The following is a 6,000-nucleotide window of genomic DNA, read 5'->3' on the forward strand; positions in this document are numbered from 1 at the left end:
GGCAGGACTAGTACAAATGCCTTTGTCTTCAGACTTTTGCAAGCACTGGTCCTGAAGCAATGATCAGAAAAAAAATGCAAAGTTTTCTGAGTCCCAGAACCACCACCCACCTCCTCCTACCCAGGAGCACTCACAGGCACCCCACAGTCATGGCCCTCCACACTAGTGCTTGCCTGCAACCAGAACCATTCAGCAAGAATACTTGTTGGCACCCAGGGCCAGCACTTGGGGTGACAGACATCCTGCAGCGTGGGGAAGAACTGGGAGGGTGTCTGCCTGAACAAGCAAGGGGATGTTGGGCAGGGAAATGCCCAGTGTGGATGTTGCTTGATTTGGGTGGGAGGGAACTAGAAGGTGCTTGGACTAGGAAGGAGGAATGTGTATTGTGGCCCATTGCACTGACAGTTTACGAACTTTATCTCTAACAGTTTGTTCAGTGGCGTGGATTGAGGGCCCAATCCAACTGTCCCAGGGCTCCGCTCCCGCCTAGGGCATGTCTTCCTGGCTGCTCTTGGCATTAGCTCCTTCCAGGTCTGGCACCCCATTCAGTCACTGATTTGCACGCCCTGCCACCTCTCTCTCTGTGACCCAACCTACTCTCTCTTAAGGACTTGGCCCCCTGGCTAGGTCACTATAGTCCTCCCCTTCTGAGGTATCAAAGTCCTATCAGACAACTGTCCCAGGAAGGCTTCTGCTCCACTGCCCGGTCTGCAGCACTTCCCCCAGAAGCTGATGGGGAACCCAGGCCTGCCCTCTATTCTGGGTTCCAGTCCAGGAACCGTATGGCTAGCAACTGTGGTCTGCTTTTCTCAGACTCTGTTACTCTTTCCCAGGACTCCTTCCTACAGCTTCTGGCACCCCTTACTAGCTCAAACTCCCTCTTCCCAGAGAGTAACTGCAGACTACTTAACACCATAGCCTCAAATACACCTCCAGCCGCACCTGTTCCTTCTCAGCTGGACTGCATCATCAATCAGCCTTTCAAGCCTTGGCTCTCCCCCAGAGGCAGCCTATCAGGTTAATTAACCTAATTTAACCTGCTCTGCCTTGTGTGGGGGTGAATACTGCATCACACCAGCGCCCATTGAATCAATGGGACTCCTTCCATTGACTATAGTGGGCAGTGAATCAGCCCTGAAAGAGAGGAAGACTGGGTTGAGGTGAATCCCTAGAGAGGGAATCTAGCCAGTGAAAGTGTACAGCACTGTGTTATACAACTGTCTACAGGATCCCATGGAAACCCGCCATCGGGAGATGTAGAGGAAATATCTGGTGGCAATGACACAATAGGAGGATGAAAACTAAAATAAAAATGTTAATAGCTTGTTCATTCCCAGTTCATCTCCATGACAAGCAGGGGCAAAGAATATGCAACTGCAAAGAGGGTGGGAATTTGGGCAGAGAAGAAACACCACGAGCAGCCTGCATAATCTTACGTACAATTAAGTATTTGTAGTTGAAGAAATTCTGAGGAAATGAATAAGCAGTAAAACCTCTCTACACTGCTGCTGGCTAAGTTTACACAATGTAATAATTCAATGAAATGTGGATTCTGTGGTTGTTCTGGTTTTTTACGATGGTGTGTGACAAATGGAATCATTTTACAGTGTTTATTACATCATATCCATGGTCATATTTTTGTTGAAAATAGGTGTACTTTAGATTATTTGAACATACTGTAAATAATAAAATATGAATGTTTCATTCCTTACTTTGAATGATGGATCTCACTGTCAGTTTAAGAGGCGGGTGTTTTAAGATGGTCCAAGTTACCAGCTCTCAACAATGGCTAAAAGCAAGTCCAGTTTGGGATTTAAAACAACAAAGAACATAGAGATTTTTTTTTTATTTGTGATCTTCTAATTTTAAAATGGTGTACCTAAATTTAATTAAAATGTGCCATGCCTCCATGTAACTAAGACACAGGGTGCTGCAGGAAGTGCTTCAGTATGTGCCATTCCTCCCTCTTTACTACTCAAAAATACTTCTATTAAGGCGAAACACTCAGCAAGTAGTAATCAATTACTTACAAGAGGGAAGCTTGTTAGGACGATCTCATCACAGTCACCTCCAGCACCAGACAGTACAGCTTCAATCTCCCTTTGTTACACAAACTTATTTATAACTTTGTGTTACCTTTTCTTATACCTATGTATTAGTCTCTCATTTCTATGTTAACAGGTTTAGTGTTAGTTGAGACGGGTCTTTTCTAGCTTTTTAGTTACTTTCTCTTTTCTTGGTCTCACAAACATGATTAATCTGCAATTTCTTACACATACACAGCTCTACTTATGCTTAAGCTATTAAATATTATCAAAACAGACTCTTAAAATCCACTGCAGGCTTCTGTCAGGCCTAAATATGTGTTTGCTCCCAACACTGGGAATGGCGTTAGGTTTGCTTCTGGATAGGCCAGACTTAGTCTCTCAGTTTATACAGAAAAAACAAGATCCTCACCTTGGGTCTGATGTTGGCATCCACTGAAGTCAATGACAAAGCTCCCATTGAATTCAGTGGCGCAGGATTAAGCCCCAGGGCACAGGAGGAGACGGAGTGGAGGTGAGCTCGCCTTCGCCTCCGCCCCTGAGCGCTCTGCTGCTCCGCTTCTCCCCCACTCCCTGGCTTGCCGCGCGCAAGCCTGGGAGAGAGGGGGGTGGAGGGGAAATGCGGCGCTCCCGGGGGAGGAGGCAGGGGCGGGGATTTGGGAAAGGGGTTGGAATGGGGGCGGGGCCAGGGGGGTGAGCGCCCACCAGCACCAGCTAAAGTCAGCGCCTATGCCCCAGGTGACAGAGCCTGCTCCTATTGACTTTTCTGGGAGCTGGAACAGGCCCCATGTGTAGGCACTGACATTCCCATGGCACATTTTGCCCGAGTAAGAGAGATTCATCTTGGCAACCTGGGCAAATTCCAGTTTGAATAATTATAGTCTGCTTCCAAGTTTCAGTGAGTACAGAAATCTTCTTAATTCCTGCCCTAAACTATTCTGTAATGACAGGTTTCAGAGTAGCAGCCGTGTTAGTCTGTATCCGCAAAAAGAACAGGAGGACTTGTGGCACCTAAGAGACTAACACATTTATTAGAGCATAAGCTTTCGTGGGCTACAGCTCACTTCATCGGATGCATAGAATGGAACATATAGTAAGAAGATAAATATATACATACAGAGAAGGTAGAAGTTGCCATACAAACTGTAGGAGGCTAATTAGTTAAGATGAGCTATTATCAGCAGGAGAAAAAAAAAACTTTTGTAATGATAATCAAGATGGCCCGTTTAGACAGTTGACAAGAAGGTGTGAGGATATATGTGTAATGACCCAGTCACTCCCAGTCTCTATGCAAACCCAAGTTAATGGTATCTAGTTTGCACTTTGCATATGTTGTCACCCCTCTACAAAGCATAGCAGATGCCTGGGCTTTGCAGACCAGCTTCCCACTGGAGGACATAGAGTCTGGGTGTAGTGTTAGTGCAACTTTTTATTTTACTCTCTCTATATGTCCTTAAACAAACGTCGTCACAAATGACACATAGGCAAACTCCTTGTTTAGGCATCACAGCCCAAATGCCAAACCCCAGTTCCCCGGGAGCAAGTCTTCCTCAAGAACGAATTCTACTTAGAAAGATTTAGGCAGAAAAAAGCTCTCCTGTGGCCTCCAGCAGTTCCCCCACAGAGAAATACTGTGACAATACTGCAGTACAGCACTTCTCAAAAGAAAAAGGACACTACTCACATACTAAGAAAATAAACGTGGAAGACAATGTGTGCCGCAGAGTGGCTCCTGCTATAACAATATTTCAAGTATTTGAAGTCAATGGCATAGCTCCCAATGACTTCAAAGGTGCAAGGTTGGGTCCCTAACTTGTGAAGTACTATGGGACCTGTCAGGGTTGCCTCCGCACTCTGAACTCTTGGGTACAGATGTGGGGACCCGCATAAAAGACCCCCTAAACTTATTTCTACCAGCTTAGATTAAAAACTTCCCCAAGGCACAAATCCTTCCTTGTCCTTGGATGGGTACTGCTGCCACCACCAAGTGAGTTAGACAAAGATTCAGGAAAAGGACCACTTTGAGTTCCTGTTTCCCTAAAATATCCCCCCAAGCCCATTCACCCCCTTTCCTGGGGAGGCTTAAGAATAATCTACCAACCAAATAGGTAAACCAGGTGAGCACAGACCAGCCCCTTGGGTTTTTAGAACACTAAAAACCAATCAGATTCTTAAAAAACAGAACTTTATTATAAAGAAAAAAAGTAAAAGAAACACCTCTGTAAAATCAGGATGGAAGGTAATTTTACAGGGTAATAAGATTCAAAACACAGAGGATTCCCCTCTAGGCAAAACTTCAAAGTTACAAAAAACAGAGATAAGCCTCCCTCTTAGCACAGGGAAAATTCACAACCTAAAACAAAAGATACTCTAACGCATTTCCTTGCTATTACTTACTATTTCTGTAAGTTTAGATGTATCATTCATTAGGACTAGATTACTTGCTTGGTCTCTCTCTTTGTCTCCGGAGAGAACACCGAAGCTCAAAACAAAAGCCTTCCCCCACAGATTTGAAAGTCTCTTCTCCCCTTATTGGTCCTTTTGGTCAGGTGCCAACCAGGTTATCTGAGCTTCTTAACCCTTTACAGGTAAAGGAGGGATTTTATGCTACTCTTAGCTCTAGGTTTATGACAGGATCTTTGGATAAAAGGATGATGAGATATGGGCTGAATTTCAAGACATGGTGATTGTGAATTGCAGGTGCTCAAAACTTTGCAACATTTAGCCAACTATAAATAATACTTATCACTTTGCTTTACATGGTCAAAGGACTGTGTAAACATGAAAAAAAATTACACAGAGTGAGTCAGCATTTTGATAAGAAATGAAATCCTCAGGAAAGGTTCTGAAGGTTATTAAAACATTGCGAATGAAACTTGACATAAGTGATTACCTGCTTGATTTTTAAATGGTTCATTTCAAGCATAAACAGAATTGTATGAGTCTGAGAGTGGAACAAAAGTTATTACCTTTCTTTGCACAACTGGACTGTGCCTTTCAGTTTATGACTACATTAAAAACTGTAATGTAATGACTACATGTAAACTGAATGTGCCAGGTGTAAAATGTGGTTCTGTGCCAGGTGTAAAATGGTCAGGAATAGGGTCTAAGTGGTAGAGAAGTGTAACTTGCACTAACTTGGCATTCAATGAGTGAGAAAATAAATATATGTGAGGATAGAAGTGGGAGGCTACAGCAGTCTTAGGGCCTGATTCACCATTGCATCACTCCAGTTTAATACTAGTGTTATTCCATTAAAATTAATGGCATCACAACAGCAAAAAAAGGGAGTAATGCAGTGGTGAAGCAGGCCTTTGAGTAGGATTTTGGAAGACGTTCAGAGTAGATCAAACTCTGCTCCTATGTCAACATTCACTTCAGTGAGAGCAGAGCGAGGCCAGTGCTTAGTGCTACTAAAGAATCTCACCTTTTTTTCTTAAAGTGACTCTTGCAGAACTGTGTGCACATATTTCACACAGTTATATTCTGGGCCTCACTTTAAATTATAGATTCTTTTAATGGACATCTCCCCTCTCAACCTCCCACTCCAGATCCCACACTTTTAGGGGCAGTGAGTAATACGGGCCCCTGGTGTCTGTGCTACAGGAATATTCAGGGCCATGGGGACCCGACTCCAGTGTTTAGGGCCGGGTCTCTCCCCCAGCCCTGCCTGCTGCCCCCATGCGCCTCCCCCGGAGCGTCTGCCCCCGCCCTGAGCACCAACTCCACAGCTCCCATTGGCTGGGAACTGCGCCAATGGGAGCCGTGGGGGCGGTGCCTGCAGGCAGTGGCGTGTGGAGACCCCCCAGCCTCCCCACCTAGGAGCCGCTGTCAGAGGGGTATGCGGGTCACTTTCCGGAGGCACTCAAGGTAAGCGCCTTACCCCACACCCTCACCCCCGGCCCCAGCCCAGAGCCCACAACCCCACACCCAAACTCTCTCCCGGAGCATGCAC

This window comes from Chelonia mydas, chromosome 1 (assembly GCF_015237465.2).
Source record: "Chelonia mydas isolate rCheMyd1 chromosome 1, rCheMyd1.pri.v2, whole genome shotgun sequence".
Lineage (NCBI taxonomy): Eukaryota > Metazoa > Chordata > Testudines > Cheloniidae > Chelonia > Chelonia mydas.